Raw genomic sequence first — 6230 nt, 5'->3', positions numbered from 1 at the left:
TACCCAGAGTCTCGTCTGGTCAAATCACACAACACTTCTCAAAGTGAGCCCCAAAACAAAGGCTCAAATCAGGGTTTATGTAGCCTTCTCCTGGCTCAGAGAATGTCAAAACCCTCTTGACCTACTGGCCAATCACAGAGCACCAAGGTGTGCACGTTCCTGAAAACCAAGCCTCCTGCCACAGGCTCCAGGTGCACTTAAGCCTATCAAAGGACCTGGAAGCAGAGAAGATCTTAAATTCCCATTCCCATAACACCATGTTACTGAATCTAAAATACTGACTGATCTACTATGTATTGAAAAAAATTACCGGACATGGATCTATAAAATCCTTAATGGATTTTCCTTCTGAGAATTAAAGGTGGTAAATGAGGCTGATTTTCCAGCACTTCAACTAGCTATTCAAGTGGTGAACATTGTAAAACCAAAGTAGAGGTTTACAAATGAAAATAATTCAACTACCTTCCTCTAATTTTCATTACTAGTTCATCTTGACTTACCAATAATCTTTTAAAAACCTTTTTGAAAAGCATATAGGTCCTTTACTAAATATTTTTTTTTCTCATCTCACAGTTCTTGGCGCTCTTGCCTTCCTCAATTTAGAGTATTTTTTTAAAAGATTAGAAATAAATTATTTTTGGTTTTATAATAGGAATCTGCAAATGAATCTTACATTATATGTTTCAAGGATTCATGATTGCATTAGTATAGGCACTCCACTGATGCAGATCACAATGCTTATGCAACTTAGTAGACATCTTTAATTTTTTATTAATAGTCTGTGTTCTTTTTATATCAATAATCTTTATGTCCCCAAACACTATGTCTAATTAGGCAGAATGGAATATTGGATAGTAAGCTAGTCTCAGTCAGGAAGACATGGGTTCCTGTTTCACCTCTACTTCTCAATATACCCAGGAGGCTCTTTAAGGCAAAGAATTGCATAAGCTCCTTAAGTCAACGAAATCACAGCTTTGTGGAAAACAACAATTTGGTTCATACATTATCTTAATTTCTGAAGACCTCCTCCCTCCTAGAGAATTATTCTTTGTTACAAATTAGAAAATTTTTCATTAAAATTAACCAACACATAAATTGGGTCTGATAGTAGAAGAAATGTTTGAAATCTATATTTCTCTACTTCTGCAAAGAAGGGAAGGAGAAAAATTTTCTCTATTTTTTTGGAAGGAGGGAGGAAAGACTGGTCAGGATATAACAAAGCATTCAGTTTGGTTTTTGAATAACTTTATCTGTTTAATTTGTTCTATTAATGAGAGCTCAAAAGTGTATTATGTTTAGCACTCCTTATTTTACATAGAATTCACTATCTATTTTGGGAGACTAGGATGCTACTTTCATTTCTGGACCCAGGACTGATTCTGAGATTTTGGCTCACCATTATTTCACAGTTCCTTCCTTGGTGATCAATTTGTGATCTTAGACTAGAAAGTTGTCCCACTTGCTTTTTCCATCGATATCTTTCCCAGTCATTACTTGGTCTGTGGTCCTCTTAGATCTTTGTTCAAGTAGTGTCAGGCGGAGTTAGGATATACTTCTCCCTTTCTAACATCTTGACTGGTCTTTCTCTATACACTTAGTTGAAGCTTATCTAAAAGATAATATAAAAAACACTATATAAATCTAAAATCTTACCTAAAAGATAGTATAAAAAATAGGTCTAATGAAATCAAGTTTAATCTAGTCTCTTTCATGCTTCTGATAGTAAGTATCTCTTTCGATCTAGTTTCCTTTCTGGTTGAAGCAGCCTGAAGTGATTGAATCAAATAGTGATAATTCCAGAAGAAATCCAGAGGTTTGATTCTGTTGTCTGCAGAGGGCCTCTGAATAACCACAATTTTCCTTGCTTTCAAAACATCAGGGATTCTCAAATAGTAACTAGATAACAACTCATTATTTATTGAATGCCTACTCTATATTACTTAGTACCATAGTTGATATTGTGGAAAACAGACAAGAATTAGAAAATGTAATCCCTTCCCCCAAAGACTTTTAAATTTTAGCTAGAAAGACAAAATACCCATGTAGCAATTAGAGAACCAAGCATATTAAATTGTGTGACATTGTTACAGAAGAGATTACTAGGAAAATAGGAAACATTTTCATGAAGTAGATTTGAAGCAAATTTAAAGGCTAATTCTAATAAACAAAGAAATATCAAATAAATTTATATAATTTGACAAAGCCAAAGCCAAATAAATAATATTCTTCAAGTATAGACAATGTGGTACCATGGAAAGACTACTAGACTAAATATTGGTAACTCTGGGTTCAAGATCTCTCTGTAACATTAACTTACTAAATGACCTAAGTCAAGTCACTTAATTTCCCTGTACCTCAGTTTTCTCTTCTGTAAAATTTAGGGTTATAGGATTCGAGCTGGGCAGGAGCCCTCTACCAGCTCTCCGTCTGCCGCCTTGTCCCTCCTCGCCTCTCCTCTCCTCTTCCTCGAAGCCACTGGTATACCTTAAGGACCTGAAAAAATGACTGACTCCAAGTATTTCACGACCAATAAAAAAGGAGAGATCTTTGAACTGAAGGCAGAGTTCAACAATGAAAAGAAGGAAAAAAGGAAAGAAGCTGTCAAGAAAGTGATTGCAGCCATGACAGTGGGGAAGGACGTCAGCTCTCTCTTTCCAGATGTGGTGAATTGTATGCAGATGGATAACTTGGAGCTAAAGAAGCTTTTCTATCTGTATCTGATGAACTACTCCAAGAGCCAGCAAGATATGGCCATCATGGCTGTCAACAGCTTTGTGAAGGACTGTGAAGACCCTAATCCCTTAATCCGTGCCCTGGCAGTCAGGACTATGGGATGTATTTGGGTAGACAAGATCACGGAGAATCTGTGTGAGCCACTTCGCAAGTGTCTGAAGGATGAAGATCCTTATGTCCGAAAGACTGCCGCAGTCTGTGTGGCCAAGCTGCATGACATCAACGCCCAGATGGTGGAGGATCAGGGCTTCTTGGATTCTCTTCGGGATCTCATTGCAGACTCAGATCCCATGGTAGTTGCTAATGCTGGGGCAGCCTTGTCAGAAATCAGTGAGTCTCACCCAAATAGCAACCTGCTTGATCTGAACCCTCACAACATTAACAAGCTGTTAACAGCCCTAAATGAGTGCCCTGAATGGGGCCAGATCTTCCTCTTGGACTGCCTGTCCAATTACAACCCCAAGGATGATCGGGAGGCTCAGAGTATCTGTGAGTGGGTGACTCCCAGGCTCTTGCACGCGAACTCGGCAGTGGTCCTGTTGGCTGTGAAAGTCCTGATGAAGTTTTTGGAGCTGCTGCCCAAGGACTCTGACTCTGACATGCTGCTGAGGAAACTGGCTCCTCCCCTGGTGACTCTGCTCTCTGGGGAGCCTGAGTTGCAGTACGTTGCCCTGAGGAACATCAACCTCATTGTGCAGAAAAGGCCTGAAATCTTAAAGCAAGAGAGCAAAGTCTTCTTTGTGAAGTACAACGACCCCATCTATATCAAGCTGGAAAAACTGGACATCATGATTCACTTAGCACCCCAAGCCAACATTGCCCAGGTCCTGGCAGAACTAAAGTAATATGCCACGGAGATGGGCATTGATTTTGTCCCTAAAGCTGTGTGAGCCATTGGTCTATGTGCCATCAATGTCAAGCAATCTGCTGAGTGCTGTGTGAGCACGCTGCTGGACCTTATCCAGACCAAAGTCAACTACGTGGTACAGGAGGCGATTGTTGTCATCAGGGACATCTGCAAGTATCCCAACAAGTATGAAAGTATCATTGCTACTCTGTGTGAGAACCTTGATTCCCTTGATGATCCAGACTCTCGAGCCACCATGATCTGGATTGTAGGAGAATACGCGGAGAGAATCGATGATGCAGATGAGCTCCTGGAGCCAAGTTTTCTTGAGGGCTTCCATGATGAGAGTACCCAGGTGCAGCTAACCCTGCTTACAGCAATAGTGAAGCTGTTTCTCAAGAAACTGTCAGAAACTCAGGAACTGGTGCAGCTTGAGCTTGGCGACTCAGGATTCTGATAACCCTGACCTTTGAGACCCCGGCTATATCTACTGGCACCTTCTTTCCACGGATCCTGTGACAGCCAAGGAAGTAGTCTTATCTGAAAAGCCCCTGATCTCTAAGGAGACAGACTTGATTGAATCCACCCTCTTGGATGAGCTCATCTGCCACATTGGTTCTTTGGCCTCCGTATATCATAAGCCTCCCAATGCTTTTGTTGAGGGGAGCCATGGAATCCACCGAAAACATTTTCCCATTCATCATGGGAGCACTGATGCTGGAGACAGCCCTGTTGGCACCACCACCACAACCAATCTGGAACAGCCTCAAGTCATCCACTCTCAGGGTGACCTGCTGGGTGACCTTCTGAACCTCGACTTGGAGCCCCCTCTCAATGTGCTGCAGGTTTCCTCTATGCAGATGTGGGCTGTGGACCTCTTAGGAGGAGGGTTGGACAGTCTGCTTGTTAGTGACCGTGGAGGGGCATTGGAAGAAGTCCGGCAGTGGGACAGTCCTTCATTCCATCTTCTGTGCCTGTGACTTTTGCCCCTTCACCTATTCCTGCAGTGGTTAGCAGTGGACTCAATGACCTCTTTGAGCTCTCCACTAGCATAGGCCTGGCAACAGGAGGGTTTGTGGCTCCCAAAGCTGTTTGGCTCCTGCAGTGAAAGCAAAAGGCCTGGAAATTTCAGGAACGTTCACTCACTGGCAGGGCCACATCTATATGGACATGAGCTTCACCAATGAAGCATTGCAGCACATGACAGATTTTGCTATTCTCTTGAACAAGAACAGCTTTGGGGTCATCTCTAGCACTCCTTTGGCCATTCATATTCCACTGATGCTGAACCAGAGCATTGATGTATCCCTTCCCCTCAATACTTTGGGTCCAGTGGTGAAGATGGAACCTATCAATAACCTACAGGTGGCTGTGAAAAATAACATGGACGTGTTCTACTTTAGCTGCCTCATCCCACTCAATGTGCTCTTTGTAGAGGATGGAAAAATGGAGCACCAAGTCTTCCTTGCAACATGGAAGGACATTCCCAAGAAGAACAAGCTGCAGCAGATTAAGGAATGCCACTTGAATGCTGACACTGTTTCCAGCAAACTGCAAAACAATGTTTATATCATTTCCAAGAGAAATGTGGAAGGGCAGGACATGCTGTATCAGTTCCTGAAACTCACTAATGGCATTTGGATATTGGCAGAGCTCTGTATCCAACCAGGAAATCCCAACTACACGCTGTCTCTGAAGTGTCGAGCTCCTGGAGTCTCCCAGTACATCTACCAGGTCTATGATGGAATCTTGAAAAATTAAAAGACTAAAAAATGGAGGCATCTTATGGCCCCTGCCATCTGTGTGAACCAAGAACTTTTTAACTGGAAGCAATTGTGTTGATGTGTAGACTCTTGAGTCCAAACCACCCTGACCCACAAAGGTAGTGACTAGTGTATTAATGTGTACTAATGTTAAGACACAACCCTCTGGATAGTTTTATCTGCCCACAGATGTCTGTAAGCCCTGCTCTACACACTCCCTGCCTCCAGCACCTGTGAGCTTCTCCACCCTGTGCCAATGGCTAGCATTTTCTAAACCTGCTGTGGGTCCTAGTTTGTTATTTTGTAATTGAAAACTCATTTCAAAAATCAAAAAAAGAAAAGGGAAAAACCTGTTTATTAAAGCAAGGAAAAGTAAAAAAAAATTAGGGTTATACTTTCTTAACAGTGGAGATAAGAGAAGTAGAAGTAAGTTCATCTTTTCTCAACAATTTGACTGTCATCTTTACATAGACTGTAGTTCAGTCATTTCATTTGTGTCCAATTCTTCATCACCCCATTTTGGAGTGTTGGCAGAGATACTGGAATGGTTTGTCATTTCCTTTTCCAGATCATTTTACAGATGAGGAACTGAGGCAAAAAGGGTCACATATCTACTAAATGACTAAGGTTGGTTTTGAACTCTGGAAGATGATTCTAAGCCCGGTGTTCTATCCATTGTACCAACCTTCTAGATTAATATACCTACCTCCAAACTCTTTCCTGAACTACAATATAATATTTCTAACTTCCCACTGGACATCTCTACATGGATATTTCCTTGGCATCTCAGATTCAATATATCTAAAATGAAGGTCATTGTATTTCCCCTTAAGACTATCCTTCCTCCAAATATCCCTATTTCTGTTGGGGAACACTACCATTCTTCC

General features: G+C 41.5%; 1 pseudogene; it reads left to right on the top strand.

The window, feature by feature from the left end:
- The first annotated feature begins 2392 nt into the window (after positions 1-2392).
- LOC138165593 (AP-1 complex subunit beta-1 pseudogene) lies at positions 2393-5726 on the top strand (annotated as a pseudogene).
- The last annotated feature ends 504 nt before the right edge of the window (positions 5727-6230 follow it).

Source organism: Petaurus breviceps, unplaced genomic scaffold, assembly GCF_028583685.1.
Source record: "Petaurus breviceps papuanus isolate PSGF00001 unplaced genomic scaffold, PetGlider_PUasm1.0 213, whole genome shotgun sequence".
Lineage (NCBI taxonomy): Eukaryota > Metazoa > Chordata > Mammalia > Diprotodontia > Petauridae > Petaurus > Petaurus breviceps.
Note: the sequence above shows the minus strand (reverse complement) of the source record. Positions and strands in the feature narration are given on the sequence as shown.